The sequence below is a fragment of the Panthera uncia genome, chromosome F2 (assembly GCF_023721935.1).
Source record: "Panthera uncia isolate 11264 chromosome F2, Puncia_PCG_1.0, whole genome shotgun sequence".
NCBI classification, from domain to species: Eukaryota; Metazoa; Chordata; class Mammalia; order Carnivora; family Felidae; genus Panthera; species Panthera uncia.
In genome coordinates, this window is record NC_064812.1 from 67734909 (window position 1) to 67756141 (window position 21233).

The following is a 21233-nucleotide window of genomic DNA, read 5'->3' on the forward strand; positions in this document are numbered from 1 at the left end:
TTATAATAAAAGCCACCAAGGCGAGTGTGGGCAACTATACAAATTAATAAGTATATCTGTAGACAGATAGCTCCATAAATGCCAAATACATACACATGTGAGAGACAGGTACAGTTTGTGATTTTTTTTAATTCCATTTTACAAACTTATAAACCTTCTAGACAGAGTGAGAAAGATATGCAGATAGTATGAGACTGTCAATGTGAGAAAGAGTAATGAATGAAGAATATTTTTGCCATGGTTTAAAACAGTCATCAGTTACATGTCATTTAACAAAATCCAGCTAGGTAGTCAATTATAGACTTTGCTCATTTCTTTACATTGTGTCTCCTCTTTCTTCTAAGATGGTTTATTAACAAGATAAACTCCTTGTGCTACTTGAGAACAAAGGAGGTGAAAATCATATCTCACTGTGTGCCTTGTGTCTCTTTTTAGTATCACTAATGCCTGTGCACAGTGTTTGGGGATTAAGTATTTTTTATTGAATTGACTGAGTGCTGTCCATATGCTCAAGAAATACCACCAAGATGGTTTCTCGAAGGGAAGTTTATGCAACTTTAGTAGCAGCTTAAGAGAGGCATGGACATCCTTTAAACTATTAGGGTAACCATGGTCTTCATTAATCAATACATAACAATGAAATGTAATGGTATACCTGTTCTGGGAAGACCACATTTGGAGGAACGCATCTATTTCTCAATCATGCATTTTGGAAGGTCACTAGTGTACGATGTAGTTGGAGAAAGGTTTGAGAAAACCAGAAAAGTTCAACCTGGAGAAGCCTTCTGGGGGCGTTTTCTTTCTTTTAATTTTGTCAGTTTCTTATGAGACATGATTATATAATGTTTTGTGGCTCCAGAGGAAAGAATTAGATGAGTAGCTACAGTTAGAGAGAAGCACATTTAGTTGTATCTAAGAAGGAAATTTTTATTTTTCAATAGTTTTAGTAGTTAAATAAAAATAAATACATAATTCCTTCTGCTATTACCATTTTATAAATGTAACAATGTATTCACGCTAAAGTAGAACAGACATAATCTCATAGTAGAGGATATTCTGTTAATATGAATAACTTTAACTTTAAGAAAAACTCAGGGCATTCTTCTTATTTCTCTCAATTTGTCATGGGCCAATAAAAACATCATGATTGGCCCTGATCTAAAGACTAATTTTGGGAGCCATTGGCCTCAATTCTGTGAATTCAATGCAAGGGCAAAAGACAACTATTGGTAGTAGTTTTAAATTAAATATTTGAAAGTTACTTTGGAGTACGAAAACATATTTTATCTTTTATTAATGGCTAAACAAAATATTAATCCTTCTAGAAATGGAAGAGAAAGATAGGGTTAAAAAAAAAAAAGTCTTCACTTGCGTAGAGCCCTCTAAAATGCATCTGGCTATTTCTTCTCTTTGCATTAGGCTCTATTTAGATGTTGGTGCAAATTGGTTAGTGAAATGGACTTTTCTGCTTCCTCATTTTCTCTTCATTCTTTTGATGGGCCGACTGGTTTCAAATATCATGAACTATAATGATAGGCCATAATTTATATGTCAGAGTTAGCAAACTCTAGATGAATGGTCGTAAGAATGGCAGAATGTAGTCAGTATTTTTCAAATGTCCTACAGCCTTTTTCAGCTTAAGAAAGAAATGTGAAGCTATACAGAGAGCTAATAACTTCTTCCACTGGAAAGTAGCCACCTTTCTATCCAATTGTAACTAAAAGAAAATGTATTTAATTTACTATTTCAATTTACAGAAGTGCATCCACAGCCCAGACCTCAGTGTAACATAGAGTATATATTTCATTTCAGTAAAGAAAGACTGAACTGAATCAATATTTGAAGGACCTGGCACTGTATGGAGGTCAACAGATTCTGGATCACTCAGACAGCCAGGCTATTGGTCTGTTGGAATGCCTGAGTATGTGTTCCTCACTCATTGCCCTACATATTTAAAAATGACACACCTATGAGTGTTATTATCTGAGTGCACAAGAGTCCCTATGAAATCTGATGCATAATCAATTCCTAGTCATCGCCTCCATCATCACACATGCAGCTTGCCTGATGCTTAAAGCAGAATCATTAATTTCAGAGCCTTACTCTTTAATTTCTGGGCTGAACAATTCCCATATTCAAAACAATTCATTTATTTCCAGATTGCAGGCTAAAGTAATCTATTGGAACAATGTAAATAAAGTTCTAAGTTTCTTCAAAACATTTCTTTAGAAGTATTCATGCCCCACTTTTCTTTTCTTTTCTTTCTCTCTCTCTCTCTCTCTCATTTTTTTTTTTGAGTTTCCATGAAGTTCTAGGAATTTAAGTAGTAGCAGTATTACTCACTACCTTTGTTTAAGCACCCCCAAAACCTTGGTTTCTGTTATGCACTCAGTCAGTCAATCTTGTTTCTGTGTTAAAAGTAACATACTTTTTCCCATGGTCATCACAAAAGTAACATAGTGATTCCAGCGGAAAAAAAGATAATCACTGTTATAGAAGATCATCCCAAAGCCACTGCTGATAGGAATCTCCTTGCTAAGTTAAGCAAAAGGAAATAGCACAAAATGAGTCTTCTATAAACAAAGACATTCTGAGATCTAACTTAGAAACTTAACTTCAAGATCAATCCTCCATCATGGTACCCTGTTTTGTATGTGTGTTTTGTTTTTGTTTCTGTCATCCCATCCCCCAGTTCTTCTCAAAACTTTCCATATTCTCAGTAGTGTGTGTGTGTGTGTGTGTGTGTGAGAGAGAGAGAGAGAGAGAGAGACAGAGACAGAGACAGAGAGACAGAGACAGAGAGACAGAGAGAGAGAGAGAGAGAGTGTTTTCTCCCTTCTTAGAATCAGTTATACCATAGCATTCTGAAGGGCAGTCTAAAATATGTCATTGGAGTTCAGGGACATGATCAAAGTCGTCTATGTAAAAGTTTGTGAAAGGCGTGAGGTAGTCTGAAGGAAGCATTCCATGATTCTTTCATGGTTTGGCACTGGAGCTCTGTGATAGGCATCCAGAATAGGATTAGCAGAAATGAAATTGTCTCCAACTGAAGGGTGTATACACTTACTTTCATCTTTATCTTAAGACTCATTACTTTCTGCTATTGGCTAAGGTATAGCCACACTGTTGTTTGAGTGCCAAACAAAATAATGTGCTAGCTGCTTAGTAAGAAGTCTCAAATACAATCATGTCTAGAATGGAATTTTATTGCAAAGTAATTTCTAGGCATTTATTTGGAATGAAAAAGAAATATTCTAATAAGTTGTTAAAAATATCATTTTAAATTGTTATTTCTTTTTTGAGAATATTTTGGTATTTTGGACATTTTAGCTGATCTATGTCATTTTCCCTTCAGTTTAGGAAATTTTCTAAGATTTGAGGCATAATTTTTTATAGCAGATGCTTCTCTTTGTTTTCAAGTAAGGCATTTGGGTATTTCAGGAGAATTTTTTATTATGCTTAATCACTTTCATGCTCATTTGATTCTAGACCCTAAATAGACTCTAGTTTAATCAATGAGCCTTAGGCCAAAAGAACAAATGGAATATTAAATCTGCACAGACAGAGAGGAATGGAGAGACCGATTAAGAAGATATGAGGAATTCACTCATCAGAAAAGATGAAGAATGGATTAAGGCACTATCTGGAGAAGGTACTAGAAAATACCATTGTGGGGTCAGTAGAAGCATTTTTGCAGTATTCTAGAAGTGCTTTTGTTCTAGTAGGAAAATAAGAGTCTATATGGCAGAGTCACTTCTGTGGCCTTACTCGCACATAAAAATTAAAATTCCAGAGATAACCTACCTTATTTTTATTATTTCTAGACTATAATTAGGCTGGGAGATAAATTAAAATATAACTATCTAATTTTAACTATTTTACAGATGTTCCAAAAATGTCTTTCTCTCTCCTAAAAGATTATCTTTTTATATACGGAAATATTTAAATAGATTATAATTTTTCTTTTACGTATAAATTGGTTACCAATTCTTAATTTCTTTAGCATTGTGAATCGATTTGAGAAGCTCAACGAAAGGTTTGGACCCTGCCCCAGATAAATGCTTACATACTCATACAATCTTAGAAACAAATTTATGGCCTTTACAAAATGCTTGAAGTTCATCCATGAATGTGTAAGAAGCCCTACATTAGAATAAGATAAGATTTCGGGTTAGTTGACAGCTTATCATGACTGAAAAAAGTTTTGTTGGTGAAAGAAGTAAAAACAGCTGACAAGGCACACAATCCTGGTTGTAATCTTTAGAAATGATTGAGTTTATTAGCTAGCCTGTAATGAATGTTCAGGGTTTTTGGAGTTTCACCACTTCAGTTTTAAAGTGAAACTTCACTGCTATCTTATGCCGCATTTATTTGAGAAGTGAGAATAATTACCAGTGTGCATTCCAAATAGAGTCCAAGTTAATTTCTATTAGTGACAGGATGTGCAATATCATATGTAAACAACAACAACAAAAGACTACCTAATTAAAAGATTTCAGAAGGAGATTTCAATTTTCTAAATGTTGGTGCTCATACTAAATAATATGTCTCAACTGAGCCAGCTTATATCTTTGCCAAGTTTCTGTCATTTGGCAGGTTGTTCCAACATTTAAATTCAAATATTCAATGAAAAGAGCTCTGTAGAAAGGACATTTTTTCTGAATGAACAGTCTTACCTGCCATCCGTGTATAGAATGAACTCTTGCCCCACCCCTGTTATCATTGGACAGCCAGCCATTAAAAATTGATTGAGTGCCCACTATGTGCTAGGTATTGAAGTATAGCATACAATTTTTATCTTAAAAAGCTGTGGTCTACTGAAGAAGCGACTAGGATTTAGTGTGATAAATGTTATCATGGGGCAATATGGGGCAATCTAGGTTCTCACTCACACTTAGTTGTTATAGAAGATTTATTGATCCTGAGCATGTCTAAATTTAGACATAAAGATGAGTAGAACATAGGAGAGGTATTTGGAAAAATGAAGGTAGAATGGGAAAGTGACTTTGGGACCTAAGAAGAAGATATAACAAGTTTAGAGTACAGAAAGCTAAGGATTTTGATTCCAAAAGCAATGTGAAACTAGTAGGGAATTTTAAGCAGAAGAATGACATACACTATTTTGAAATTTAGAAACATCACTCTGTAGTAGAAAATAGTTGGAAAGTTGGATGCCACTGAAAAATTGTAGGTAAAAGATATTGGTGACCTCAGTAAAGGTAGCTAATGGACAGGAATGGAGTATTAAAAGATTCATCAAAATTAACATGGGAACAATTGTGGGGGAGGGGGAGCAAAGAGTAAAAAATGACTCCCTCACTTCTGTTTTATGCAACTTGGTAGTTTTAACTTCTGTTTTTATGTAAATGGTAGAAAAATTTACAGTGAGTGGCAGAGGAGGTTTTAGAAGGAAAGAAGATGAGTTCAGTTTGAAGTATGTTGCATTGTAGTTGAATATGGAAAATCCACAGAATGTCCAGTTAGTAGGTAGCTATGTGGACTTGACTTAGGCTATGCATGTAGGCGTGGATATTATTCATATAGACACAAGCAAATTATGGTGTAGAGAGGATGAGATCCACTAGGGAGAATGGGGATGGAGAAACAGAGACAGCGATTGGGATTGAGAGAAGGCAGGGAATGTAAGGGAAGAGATGAGATGCAATCAGATTTGAGGACAGAATTCCTCAGACGCCAAGTCTGTAAGGGATGGTGGAGAAAATGAAGGCTTGGAAGAGGCAGCAAGCAAATGTAAACAAATCTACCTGGTTGCCCGGCTGCCAGGGAAAAGAGTTCATCAAGAAGGCAAGAATTACCAGCAGTGTCATATCCTACAGAGGTGTCAAATCCCAATTAAAGTACAAATGAAAACGAGTCACTGGATTTCTTGACAAATGTCACGAACGTCCCGACAAACATGAGCTTCCGAGAAGAAACTTAATAAAGGTAAATGTATGAGCTGAAATATTGCAGTTTGAGAAATAGGAAATGAGGAAGTGAAAGCAGTGAATGGAAGCTACTCTCTCAAGTAGATGGCTGCTAGTTGGAGGGCAGATACCGTTAGACAATGCTCACTTAAAAAAATCTCCTATTTTGCTCATATGAGCTGCACTTTTTCATATATGTTAAACAAAATTCTACCAGCTATGTATTATTGTTAAACTGGAATTAATCCACTAAGCATAGGTTAGAGATTTATTAGGCTTGATATATTTTATTTTTCTTCCTCCGTCAGGAAAATCAGGATGTTTGCAATCACTGTGAATACTATTTGGCTTTTATTTTCATGTGTGATGTCAAGTATGGGTATAAGAGTCAGAGACAGATAAAAAGAAGAGAAACCCAAGCATATTTCTCTTGGGTTTGGATCAGCTGAGGTTCTCCCTGAAGGAAGGAAGGAAGCTTATTAAAATGAAAGTGCCTGTTCCCTTTTAATTATTGTTTCAAAATGTCAGATCACTGGCTTGAAGGCCTGACTAGCTGAGCATTAGCCCTTGAAGCAGTCAAAAGGCACAGGGTAAGAAAGTAAGTTCGAGTGTGATGAAATCTCCCTGTTCTATTGGATTCTAGCGATCAGAGCCATGGTAGCTGCCATGGTAGAGAGCTGGCCCTGAGAAAGTTCAGCAGAATCTGGGTGTCAGTGCATTTCTGTAGAACCCACCATTAGCTTAGTGTGCAGAGATATTGCATATCAAATTTACACAGCACGAGGATTCTGATCATAGGTCTTTCATCTTTGTGAGGGGAACAGTGGACTGAATTTTGCATCCAATGTTGACCTGATGCTGTAAACGTGTAAGTTGATAAGTTAAGAAATTTGTCAGACTCACGATAATTATTTTTAAGCATGTAGTGATTCTGATTCATTGGTCACCTTGTTGAGAGTGCCATACCATGCCATGACAGCAATGTACTGATAAGATAATTAGGTGAAAATTCTTTGATCATTTGAGTTGAAATAAGGGAAGTGATCTAAAATATTTCAAAAACTATTTTCAATATAATTGGTTGAATTAGTATCTAAATTTGCTAACCCATCTAATATACATCATTATAATGGCATTTACTTGTCTCTATTTAGCTAGCAATTTCCTTCCCAAGTTATGGGGGATGAGGCTGCACTCTAGGAGTTAGGAGGTTGGGATCTAGGATCAGACAAGCTTGGGAGAATTTCTGTTCTAGTATTGACTAGCTGGGCAATCTTGAGTGAACTGCTGCTTTCCTCTGTGCCTCAGTATCCTCATCTATAAAATGATGATAGGAATGGTAGTTCTTGCCTTGGGATATTGCGGGGACTGAATGAGGTAACTCAAACCTCGATGTAATAAGCATTCAGTGTCACTGAGTCTGACTTTGGTATTTGCTGCATGCACTGATTCCCAACAGTTCATAAATAAGTTACCTTGCATATCTCACAGGTTGAGCTGGGGGAGCAAGCAAAATAGCCATAGCCTCTGAACGAAGGAGCAGGGCAGCTTCACACTGGGCAGGCACACAGGAGGACACGGTCTGCCTCTTGCTTCAGCTGCTGCCAACTCTCCCCAGCTGTGCGTACAGATGGGGCTCCTCTCTCCTGCAGTGACGGGGCTCACATTGGCACAGGCTGGATTGCTTGTTGCTGTATATACTCCTCTTGCTGAAGTTGCTGGGCCAGCTCCAAGTCGCTAAGGCCCAACAAGCCAGGTGGCTGCTCCCACTTTTTGCTTCCGTCCAACTTGCTCAGGGAATGACTTAAGTTCAAGTCAGAGTCACAAAAGCAGCTGTCACCATCCACATTGTGCAACTTTCCCACACTACTTGCTCCTCCTATGCAAAGTCCTGGTCGGTGACCATTCGGTACAAGCGACTTTCATGTTTAGTCAAAGTTTAGAAAAAGACACTAAGTTCACTTTCCTGGGCAGCTGCCATTAGCTCACAGAGACTATTGTAAGTCCTCGCTGTGTCTCAGCGGTCTCCAGGAACTCTCTGCAATCAGGCTTTCTGTTAGGAGGTTGGTGTCGCTGACGTACTTGCAGGTGAAGATCTTCTCTACCAGCTGGTTGTAACGCACTTTCCAAACTGCACTCACAGCCTCAGAAGTCTGGGGATCAACAAGCTAGCCGTGGTATAGATATGCCTAGCAAGTCAAAGGTCCTGCACTCCGATGCCTACTCAAAATCTGAGACACCTGTGAATCACACATTGCCATCCAGACCTGTGGCCAGTTTAGGCAGCATTGTCACTGCACTGTCCACACTCTGCTGAAAATAAAGCTGAAGTCCCTCTGATTTTTGGGGATTGGTGGATTGGAGACCATCTCCGGGATGAGCCAGTGGAGCTCATTTTATATAAAGATAGTATCTTTACCAACAATTGTTGTTTTGGGTTTTATTGGCCCTTACGATGTGCTCAAAGAGTTCTTTTAAAGTAATGCTTTCAATGACTTTTTAAATAATTGTCTAAAAAATGTTGTGCGTTCATATAACTTATTTTGATTTCTAGCCTCATTATCTTTCACATTACCTTTAAAGTAGAGTGAAGTGAAAATATTTAACATTTGAGAGAGAGAAAATAGATAATATTTCATCTTCTGCTATAGAAACTAAAATACATGTGTGTATATTTATGTATGTGTGTAGACAAACACACATACACATAGACATATACATGTGGGTTGTATACACATATATGCACATGCATACAGACATATACACATTTATGTATATGCATACATATGTATGCATGTATATATGTGTGTAAGTAAATTAATGTTATAGGCATATTTTGTGCTGCGTGAAATAGAGGTTTTCCCTTATATTTTAACAATGGAAATGTATAAATTTTAAAATGGTAAAACATAAAAAGACAAAATAACTTACTTAAAAGTAATTATTATCTTGGACAATAATTTTATCTTCTTCTGACAACTAGCACTAAAAGACTTCAAATCCAGGATGCCTGGGTTGCTCAGTCAGTTAACAGTTAAGCATCTGACTCTTAATTTTGGCTCAGATCACGATCTGAGGTTTGTGACTTTGAGCCCTGTGTTGGGGTCTATACTGACAGCACAGAGCCTGCTGGGAACTCTCTCTTCCTCTCTCTCTCTGCCCCTCCCCTGCTCTCTTTCTCTCAAAATAAATAAATAAACATTAAAAAAAGACTTCAAATCCATCTTGATGTCACATAAGTTATATATGTGACTAACATATTCTGTGTTTCTCCTGAAAGAAAAATAAAAGAATCTCTACATAATCTGATACTAACTTCATAATGGGCTCAAGTGAAGGAAATGTGAGAACTGGCAATTCTGAATTTCATTGTTATGAAGTTTGCTTACTCTTCTCAGCCTCATATAGTTAAATTTCACTATTGAATGTTACAAAGAATTTTGATTAGAATAATGGAAATGACTTTTTTCTATAAAAATATTGTCCACAATTTTTAATCACCTTCGACAAAAATTATTCACAAATGTATATCAGACCATCATCAGCAGAATTTCAGTAAAGACAAAAAAAAAAAAAAAACCTGTGCGTGTGTGTGTGTGTGTGTGTGTGTGTGTGGGTGTATGAGTGTTTTAATCCATTAGAAGATTTAGTCTGGTCTGCCTGACATAAGGGTGATAGGTTTCTATCTCTTAGTCTAATTAACACCTTTAATCTTTTTTAATGGTTAGGCATTCTCTCTTTGGTTTTGAGGCATGCTAGAGATAAAAGCACAGGAGGCTGGAGGTTAATCCTTCCTGTACTTTATTTCTTAATTTCTGCCACAGGGATTCCCTTTCTATCATGGCTATTTATTCAGGAACCCTGATGATATGCTTTGAGTAAGAGACAACAGATAGTTGGTTTAGAACTATCATTCAATATTACTTAGATATCAAATTACAGAGGCTGTAATTAAGAGCTGTTACACGAACACAACTCCAATTTCTTATATGTCTTTTTTATTATTATGTCTCAGAAATGAATCAAATTAGTGCTTTCAGAATTGATATTGAAACCAGATAGCACCATACCTTGGATTATTCTAGCAAAAAGGTAACAATGGTGGCAAACACCCCTCAGATTTAGTTAATTAAGGATGATATAGATAGATACTAACATATCGATGATGATTTGCTTTTTCTCACTAAAATGAAGAGGGTTGAATTTCCTAGTATTGATAATAGAGATCTATTAACTCAAATTTGGCAATCAGTGCATAATAGAGATTTGACTTGTCATTTTAGAATTAGGATTTTTTAGGGTTATATCTTAAGTTTTTTTTTTTAAGCTTATTTATTTATTTTGAGAGAGACAGAGAAAGAGAGAGTGAGCGGGAGAAGGGTAGAGAGAGAGGGAAAGAGAGAATCCCCAGCAGGCTCCGTGCTGTCAACACAGATCCTGATGCAGGGCTCAAACCCACAAACCATGAGATCATGACCTGGGCTGAAACCAAGAGTCTCTTGGATGCTTAACCAGCTGAGCCACCCAGGCTCCCCTGTGATTAATATGTCTTACATAAGGTAATGTTTTGACCATTTGCCCCAGAAGCCTTAACATCTTTTCAAGACAAATTTTTTTCAGAGTTTTTGAAAATATACTGAGATTTTATTTGTAAAAATACATTCTTCTTCAAAATACTCCATTTGGAATTTTAGGCAAACTATAGATTTTTAAATATTTTCAAATTAATAAAAATCTCTTCAATAGAGTTATATGACTTGCGATTTCAGCTAAAATATTATATGCTTGATATATATACTTATATATCTTTAATAAATTTTGCTGTAATTGACCCAATATGTCATCTCTTCAGAACTGTAACTGAGGAACAGTTTTTGAAAATGGACCATTTCTTGAAAAACAAAAGAATTAAAACATTCTCAATTTGACTAGAATTATTAATGTAATATTCCTGTATTACACACACACAGATTCTAAAGATCTTTAAATAAATTTAGGTAGAAAAAGCCAGGAGTCAAGGAGTGCTAATTAAATATTTAAAAATGGGACAAATTCCCTGGCGAACGTACAAATATAGGAAAATTGTAAATTAAAGCACTTTCAGAATTCTCGATTATGAGCTATTTAGAATGTTTGGTAAAATATATGTGTGGAATACATTTGCAAAGAAAAGTATAATGACCAGCTCTACCCTTACTTCCTGCTATGGGCAATGTGTTTATATTATGCATATATGACTATATAAGGTACAATATATTGATCTAAAAGAGATTTACTTTCTTTCCATAACATTCTCTTTAGTGATTTGTGAGGGAAAAAAAGAATGATGAGTAATATAAGAGTGGTCTAATGAATTTGTGCATTACCTGCTTTGTGTCTTCATAAATGTAACTTGCCCAGTACAAATAGATGATTAGTATTCATTCTAAATTTTCTTTACATTTTTTTGGACTAGCAACTTATGTGCTTATTGAGGAAAATCTAAGTACAAAATGAATTTTTTTTTGTCCTGTCTCCTCTCCTGCCATTCTACTTACTAGTTACTTGTTCTTGACCAGAATAATAATTGACCTAGAGTAACTGTTGAATTCCACATCTTTAACTGACAAATGAAGATAATGTCTGTTTTAAATATTGTGTTGAGTGTAAACTAAATATAATGTTTTTCAAGTTCCTAGTATACAGACTGCACTTAACAAATATTAAGGATGCCTTCTCATTTGAGAGATTTCCCATCTTTTAAGTAGCTTCGTTCATATCACATAACCTAGTTTGACAGTTAAATGGATATAATATGGCATCTTTTGCAAAGCCAGAAAACCATGATTTAAATAAGTATTACCTTTCCCAGGGAAGATTGCCTTTGTTCTCCTTTTTCCTTACCTTCATTATTTTTATTTATTTTCTTTTTAAGTTTATTTATTTATATTGACACACACAGAGAGAGAGAATGCCCATGTGCACACATGAGTGGGGAGTGGGGGGGAGTGTCAGAGAGAGGGAGAGAGAGAATCCCAAGCAGGATGCACACTGTCAGTCCAGAGCCCCAGGTGGGGTTCGAACTCATGAACCATGATATCATGACCTGAACTGAAGTTGGATACTTAACCAACTGAGCTGCCCAGGTGCCCCCTCATTAGTTTTTATTTTTATTTTTAAGTGTCTGAACCAAACGCTTTGCTATCTTTCCAGCTTCTTTTCCTTTTTTTTTTTTTTTTTATAAATCATTGCCTCATAGCACTATAGCAAGTTAATCTGCAATAGAAAACAGAAACCACAGCACATGTTAAGTCTGCAGGGAGATTAGATAGTGCAGTTGGATGTGTTGTAGTGATGTGGGCCACCCACAAGAATAAACCTTTGTGCTCTAGCCCTCACTGTCCTGTCAGGAGCTGGAAGACTTAGCCCCTGGCTTTGTTTCCCTTTGGAGGTTTCCCTTTGGAGGCCATCTTCATGGGACTGGTCACACACATTCAGGAAGGTCCCATTGTTGGGGTTTAATGCTTTGCTCTCCAGTCTTGAAATTCTTGAGAATTTTATCTGTAAATTTACAGCTTGTAAGTGAAGTGATATGGGACATTGGAGCATATGGCCAGAACTTAGAGCCTGGCTCACACACTCTGCTCCTCCTCAGGATGGGTTCTCAGGCCAGCTCCCAACTCCTTGTCCTCTGCTTCCTCAGGCCCTGGGCCCTCCTCCTGCCCCTCTCCCATGACTGCTGTTGCCCTCTGCCTGGGGCAGCCACTCATATGAGACTCTCATTTCTCTTTCTTGCTTTGAGCTCCGTGGGGCCTGGGCAAGGACTTGGGGTGGGTTGGGATAAAGGGTGCCCACCGATGTTTCAGGGCAGGCAAAGGCAGCAGCATCCCTGCTCCAGTAGGTGACTCAGTGGTGTTGATCCTGCCACTCATGATCCAGGGTCCAGGGGCACAGTGTGTACAGATGTAGGAGTTCCAATCTCTAAGGATGCAGGTAGGTCCTGTCTATGTTGGGTATCAGTGGTGAGAAGGGGAGGTTGACTTCCCTGTGCAGTCAGGTCTGCAGGTCTGTCAGATGGCTTTAGGTAGGCATCCTGGAAGTGGTGGCCTGCACGCCTATCAGGTTCAGGTGGGGTCCCTGGGCTCCTGCAAGGGTCGGTACTTTGTGGGTGAGTATTTCTATGGCAAATGAGTGTGACATTAAATAGCAAATAAAAGCAACGTGAGAGGTCAAGAAAGAAACCACAGAGAAAGGAACACGTTTTATATTTTATTACCTTTAATGACATAAATATATATTTTTTTTGAACAAGAGATTTTCATTTTTCACTGAGCTGAAATTACATAATAGGTCCTACCTTTTGGTTTGTTCTCTGAATCTTCCATTCACCTTCCCTCCCTGTTCTCTCTTTCAACCCAACCGGTTACTTTGAATCCTAGCCAGAGAGAGCTGATCTGCTGAGGGTCATGTGCAGCTACATTGCCCTGTGACTTTGCATGCCCTAATGGTGCCTGAGTATTTGTTCCCTAAGAAACAGTGCCTTGAGTCAAATGCTAACTCCAAAATTTATAGTAGTAGTTCTAAGGGGTCCTTAAAAGTGTATTGGAAATATTCACGCATATTCCTACCTTTGACCTTACCATGCTAATTCTTAATGTTTGTCATTTATTGTTTTTTACATTTAATCAATATTTCTTGATTGCTTACTAAACACCATGCACTCTGCCAAGTACTGGGGATACATTCATTTATGCAACAGCTATTTATTGAATGTTTACTAGACTCTGAGCTCTATTCTAGAGATTAAGGATACAGTGGTAAACAAGAAAGCCAAGACATTGGTTCTTGTGGAGTTTATATTTTAGTGGAATGAGAAGTAGTAGACAAACAATAAACAACTAAATAAATAATGTCCAACTTTTATAAAGTTTAGCAATATTTAGAGATTCCTGAATTGTTTGAATTTTTAAATTACTTTTATAGACTAGTGCACACACACACACACACACTTGTTCTTTTAGTTACTAGAAAATATAGATTGATTTTTCTAGCATGAGGAATTATTTTTTCTATGTATCCTCTATTATCAATAGCCAACGGAAGTTAGTGATAGATATAACCAATAAGTCCCATGTGTCTCAAGGAACACAGGTTAAGGAAGACAAAAAGCTTGAGCAAATTATGAAAAAAAACATAGGTATTAGGCAAAGAATTTTTGACATTAGTTTGTAGATCATATAAGACACTAAAAATTAAGGGGGAGACACGGTTGGGAATGAGACTTCTTAAGAAATTAACATAGTGGTAATCTATTTGGTGACTTGGCTCACATAGAAAGTAAAGGTGAGGGATCAGTTATGATGCCATTGAAACTACACAATTGTTAAGTGACAAAAGTTTGAATTAGGACGAGGACATTTGGATTAGACATAAAATGTGGGTTGACATGATTTGGGATGGGTGCTATGGAAGACAGAAGAATAAAAAATGACTGACATTTTGACCCTCAGTGATAAAGAGAAGAGTGGAAACTTTCACAGAATCAAAGATAGATGATGAACTTAAAACAACGACAACAACTAACTAAAAACCAGGTGTACCCCTGGCATCCCACCACCCAATGTTGTTAAAAGCTGGAACCTACCATTTTCCCTCTTCACTAGCTCCTTGACTGTGTCAACTCAAAATTTGACAATGTGGCTGACAGTCCCATTTGCCCTAAGAGGCCAAATAGCATTCACTGTCATTGCAAATAACAGCATTTCCTCAGTGAAGGTTGAACTAAATTACTTTAACAGGGCTAAATTAAAAATCAAACATGTTGATGCATTTAATGTGAGGCACAGAGGACACAAAAGATCATCAAAAATGAGTGACAGTATTGATTGTCATAAACAACCCTTCATGGAATAAAATAGATTCAGTGCTGACCCCTTGAAATGCAGTTACCCTATTTCTAGTATATTTACTCATAGGTTATATAATTTAGGAGAATTATTTCTTTTTTGGCCATACTTTACTTTTAATGTGTTACCTTAACCTTTCTTTTCTTACCACAATCTATTTTTCTCTTAAATGAGGATAGTGGTGATAATGATAATTTCATATTAAAGTTTAGAATTATATGAAAGCCTTTCATTCTTTTACATTAAATGTATAAAATAGGTGAAATATATCTAATTATACTTGCTTCACAGAAAAAAATCTTATGGATTTTAAATATGTTCTGACAAATAACTTGGATATTATGAAGCAGCAAAATTTTTATGACTCTGCCCAACTTTTACTTATTTCCATCTATTTTCTAATGGAAGTATGTGCCATACCTCTGCCTTAATATTTCAGAAGTTTGAATTCTGTAAAACAGCACAGGATGGTCTCTTAATTTGGTTGTGTTATAAAATATTGGAAAACATCATGAGATTATCTGAGATTTGTTTAGATTAAATTTGTACAGAAGACCTTCTTAGATTATATCCAACAATTCATTTCTAAGAAAATTGAGATGAAGTTAAAAGAATTTCTGGCAGAAATTCTGGGCATTAATATAATTCATTATTGAAAATTTGGTGGTCTTCTTTCACAAATTTATAAAAAATGTTTTTAATATGTATTATTTATTTTCATAGTTTCACCAACTACTAGAATAACATGTTATCATCATAAGGCTCTAGGTAGAAGAATTTAAGAAAATTTCTACATACAGTGTCAAGCTGTGGAAAGTACTGCTCCAAGAGTTTAAATATAAACAAGTACAACTTGGTTTCATAAATTTGTGATTGATCTAGCCATAGTAGGGTATTCTAAGAAGTTAGAAGTATTTTTTTAAATCAATGCCTAAGTCTTTTATGTGTTTAATTACCATAAAATGTGTTAATCATGCTTTCCTACCTAATATCTGAATTGCAGTACTGGGTAGGATATGAAGCAGATTAAGAGTTCTTATTTTTTTTCTTACTGTATATTCAAAATGTAATTCAGCCCTGGCATACAACATTGCATTAATCATATCCCCACTCTTCAGCCTAATATCCCAGTAAATCCATAATTGTGCCTCCAGACATTTCTGCCAACCCTACAACAAATATATCCCATCTTTAGTCCATCAATTAATTACTTTACCCAAGTTTTCTCTCTAACACATGGATTTGATTATATCCCTCCTATGCTTCAAAGCTATGTCTATAGAATAAAATTCCTTTTTGTGATATTCAAAGCCCTTCAGAATCTGACTTTGGCAACCATTTTATTCTCTCAAAAAATAATTACTACACCCTTACTCATGCTGGAAACTGTGTGGCATTAGGGTTTCTGGGGACAGGGGAGGGGAAGACTGGTCTCTGCCCCCATGTAGTACATCGTGAACAAGCAGTTACAATCCAGTATGGTCAGTGCTTTATACTTGTGCATATGTAAAGATCAGCTCAAATTGGAATGGTGTCCAAGACTTGTTTAATGTTCATCAGAAGGAAAAGAAATGAAAGGATCTTCTGGAAAAGGCAAATCACTTACACAAAATCACCAAGGCATTACCAAACATAATGTGCTCCAAGAAAGGCAAATAGTTCCATACATACACTGGTGGGTAGGGTTTCAGGAGAGCCTTGGACAGGTAGGATATTGGAGAGAATGACAAGTAGCTTTCTGTTCAAAGGGATGTGGTCTTTATCAATCTATGGAAGGAATCAGTGAAGGGTTTTTGAAAAGGTACATGAAAGATTGTCGGTGGGGAAATAGAACAAAGGAGAATATACAGAATAAAATGAGGATCTGTGCAGAGGAGAGCAGGTAGTTGAGCTAGAAGGTGTCAGCTGATAGGATATAAAGGCAGGGCAGACCAGTGTAATGTAGTAAAAGCAGCATTGTCATAATTTCATGATGAGGAGAGGGAAAAGGAGGAATGCAAGATGACCTCTCTGTTTCCAGCTTGTGCAAATGGGTCAATGCTGCTATAACATTCCAAGAAAGAGAATGCAGAACCAGGAGGAAATCTGGATCAAAGTAAGGCAGAGAAGGGATAAAAAGATTGGTTTGGATCCTGTTGAGTCTGAAGTCCCACTGGGGATGTGAGTGGAATTGTTGTACCATATGTTACTGGGTAGAGATGCCTCTAGTTCAGGAGATAATTATGAACTTAACTATTGCTCTGGGAATCATTGGGAAGCAGCTGAATAGGGGCAAAAAGTGGCCAGTGACAGTTCAGAAGCCATATTCAAGACAAATTTTTTTTCCCAGATCCGATTTATAGGTAAATTTGGTGCACCCTTTATTTGCTCCTAATTTTCTCTCCTTTTTCTGTTTATAAAGTCCTCAATGAATTTGCTCACTTTTCCTTTTAGACACATTCTCCACTAGCAAATATATTGCAGCTGCTACATGATGTATCAGTGAAGTTTACAGCTATCGGGTTAAAACAAATTGTTAGGATAAGGTTATTATCGTAAGGTTATTATTGTAAGATTATTATCATAACTTTTAAAAGTGATAGCATGTTTTTGTCTCTTGTTTAATTAATTAAGAACCCATCTTATGATGACCTTTTCCATTTGAGTTGCAGCATTCATTGAAGGTGTACTAATTTTACAAAACACACCTTCAACACATTGTAGCCCTCAAGTCTTCACTACTTAAAGTGAGAAATTTACTTCAAATGCATATAGTTTTTACTTTGATAATATGCCTGAATTATTGTATGTATTTATTGTTACTATATAATATACATATAGAGTATGTATATTATTGTTACTATATAATAATAACTATAGTTATTATTGTATTTATTGTTACTATAAACATACATATTGTATGTATGTATTGTTACATACATTATTGTATGTATTTATTGTTACTATTTATTGTTACTATATATACATATACAATATGTATATATTGTTACTATAGATTTATTCTTTGTTCATCCCCTTAATGTTCACTACCACGTATTAGTCTCTATTTGACCCAATTCCACAACTACTTCAGTTCATTGACTTGAACGCCCTAAATCACCCACAGTGTAAAAAGAGAAAACAATTCCAAGGGATTAAGCTAAAGCTGATTTTAAAAAATAGGTAACTATACATCAAATTCTCATTCATAAAATCTAAAACTTTGGTAAATTGCTCTCAGGAGATGTAGACAAAAATTCAAATCTCACTGGCATTCAGTGAAGAGCAACATGAACATTTTTTCTAAAGATAAAATTCTGATAAATATTCTAATATTTTCACAAAGACAACGTCATAAATAATAACATTATAAAAATAGTATCCAAATACAAAGAACCCACAACATAAGATATATAACTGTAAATAGAGGAAACTGTATTTCTCCTTCTCTAAAACTACCTAATAAATCAGACAAACAAGGAAACACTTCAGTGATTCTTACACGTGTCACTTCTTTCAGCCATGAATCAAAATGTTACACAGTAACATTTATCCTTCAGTAAAAGAGCAGTTTTAGGTTTGCAGATAAACCAAAGAAAAAGTACAGAAACCTAAAACTGGTGACAGATGTTGAGTTTTAATTCTTTCTTAAGACCTGTATAAAGTCTGTTGATTTGTGTGGGCATCCATATCAAGAAGATTTGAGGCATTGCAGAGCTTTGATTTGCCCATCCTGTGCTTGATTTGCCCATCATAAAGAATACAACTTCTTGAACTCAGTCATCCAGTCTTCCATGGGCTGACACTACCATGGAATTTAGGAGGAAGACAAATGATACCATAGAAGTAAAACCCGAGCTTGAGTCTAAAGAACAATGCAAAGAGAGAAACAACTTATATAGGACTTTTCCCTGAAACATGAGAGCATATCCCCGTATGAGAGAGAGGACTAGACTCAGGGAAATTGGACTAAACTTGTCTCATACACTCACCGTAAATCCTTTATATATGTGATGATTATTTGCCTTTCAGAGTTTATTTTGAATTTTTAGGGAAGAAAAATTATTCTGTGTGATAATGTAATGATGATACATGACATTGTTCATTTGTCAAAACCCACAGGATGTACAACACAAAGAGTGAACACTAATGTAAACTCTAGAATTTAGTTAATAATAGTGTGTCAATATTGGCTCATCAATTATAAGAAATGTACCATACTAATGCAAGGTTTTAATAATAGAGAAAAATGTGTGAGGGAGGAGAGAGGCATATTGGAACTCCATACTTTTTGTTCAGTTTATGTGTAAACTGAAAATTGATCTTTTTAAAAAGTCTGTTAATTAAAAAAAAATGAAATCACTCTCTGTGAGAATACAAACTCAAAAAATTGTAAAGAAGGAAAAAATTACCTAAAATCTTACAACCCAGAGATAACTGCCCTTAAGATTTTCTTCCTATTTAAGTTTATTAATTTTGAGAGAGAAAGAGCATGAGTGGGGCAGAAACAAAAAGAGAAAATCTGAAGAGAAAATCTCTTAGCACAGAGCCCGACTCAGGGCTCGATCTCACCAACCATGATGAGATCATGACCCGAGCTAAAATCAAGAATCTGACACTTCAAGGACTGAGCCACCCAGGCGCCCCTTACGATTTTCTGGTCATCATTCTTCATTGTCTATTTCTGTCTCTCTGTGTCTCTCTCTCCTTTTCCTTATCCTCTCCCACTCCTTCTCTACCTTTTCCCCTTGTATTTTATCATTTTTCAGAATTCAAGGTAGAAACAGAAAAATACTGCCCCTGCCTGTGTTTTAAGCCTGGTTCTGCGTCTAAATCAATGTATGGACTTAGGCAGGTTATCTAACCACTTGTACTTCAGTTACCTCTTTTGTAAAATAGGAGCAATGGCAGTTTTTACCTCATTGGATTGTTGAGGGGATTGGACATAATAATACTTGATAAAAGCTGATCTCGCTGCCTGGGGCATAATGAGTACTTATGCTATTCTCTTACTCCTTCATATTCTTATTCTTAATACAGTGTTATTCCATGTCAATGAGATGGAGTGTGTATCATCATTTTTAAGGCGGCCAACTCCATCCATTATTTTTTATCAATCCCCTTTTAATGAACACTGAGTTTATTTCCATGGGCACAGGAGCATGGGTGGCCTTTATATTATGCTGTAGTAAATATCCTGATCCATGAATCTTTATTGATTTATTATCTCCTTAGAATAAATTTCTGTTCATGGAATTGCTGAACTCCCAATTAATTTTAGGATCAATTACCTTTATGTGGTGTATTTGGCTCTCCATGAACTTTCACTTACCTTCTTCTCCAGTTTCACCTCTGAGCCGCTGCTTCCATTCCTCCTTCACCTTCCAATCTTACTGAGATAACTTGCAGTTCCTCCAATGCACTATACCCTTTTTTTCTTCTTTGGGCACTTGCATAAATTGCTCCCTTTGTCTAGGACATAGTCAGCATGCTTTCTCTTCATCATCCATTTTCTTATGTATATTTCTTACTAGACTGCAAGCGTCATGAAAACATCTATTTCTGTCTTTACAGGGTGTCTTCATCTCACTTTTGACACCAATGGAAGTAATGCTTCTGGTGTTCCAGACCAGAAACCCCCTGCTGTCCTGAAATAAATTAAGATCCTGATTTAATTATCCATATAAATGAGATTTTATAAAAATTGATGTGGCTATGTTGTGTATATCTCACTTACCAGTGTAGCTTCCCATGGCTTATTGAGACTCTAAAAGCAGCACATAGTTTCTGGCCCAGAGTAGGATCTTGGATTTGGGAAGCTCCATTCCATAAGAATTTATGCTGATAATCTACATGTTTGTCTTTATATTTACCGCATCAATTTCTCCTGTTCTTGAACCAAAGTCAGCATCAGAAAGACCATGGTGGGGATGGCTTTCAAAACTTTCTGTCTTCCTTTCTCATGTGTATGAGTCCTGAATAATCCCTAGGACTGTGAATATGATGAATTTTATTTTTGTGATGAGCTTGTCTTAAATGCCACAGTTGACCTTAAAGAGATTATCTGTGTGAGACTTAGCTAATCACAAGTCCTTTAAAAGCCAAGAGTTGTCTCCATCTGGTTGTAGAAGAGGAAGTCAGAGATTGGATGTATAAGGATTTGACACACCATTACTTACTTAAAGATGGAGAAACCATATGACAAGGAATTTTGATGATGCCTAGCATCTTAGATCAGTCTCAGACAGCTGGGAGCCAGCAAGAAGACAGAAACTCAGTCCTATAACTGCAAGAACTATATTGTACTAATAACAGAAATGATACTGGAACTGGATTTTTCTTTTTTTTTTTTTTTCTTTTTTTTTTTTAAACATTTTTTTTTTTTAATATTTGAAATTTACTGTCAAATTGGTTTCCATACAACACCCAGTGCTCATCCCAA

At 36.1% G+C, this 21233-nt stretch overlaps 1 pseudogene; it reads right to left on the reverse strand.

The window, feature by feature from the left end:
- Positions 1-7477: 7477 nt before the first annotated feature.
- Positions 7478-21233, reverse strand: part of LOC125924259 (ubiquitin carboxyl-terminal hydrolase MINDY-1-like) — a 51591-nt pseudogene continuing 37835 nt past the window's right edge.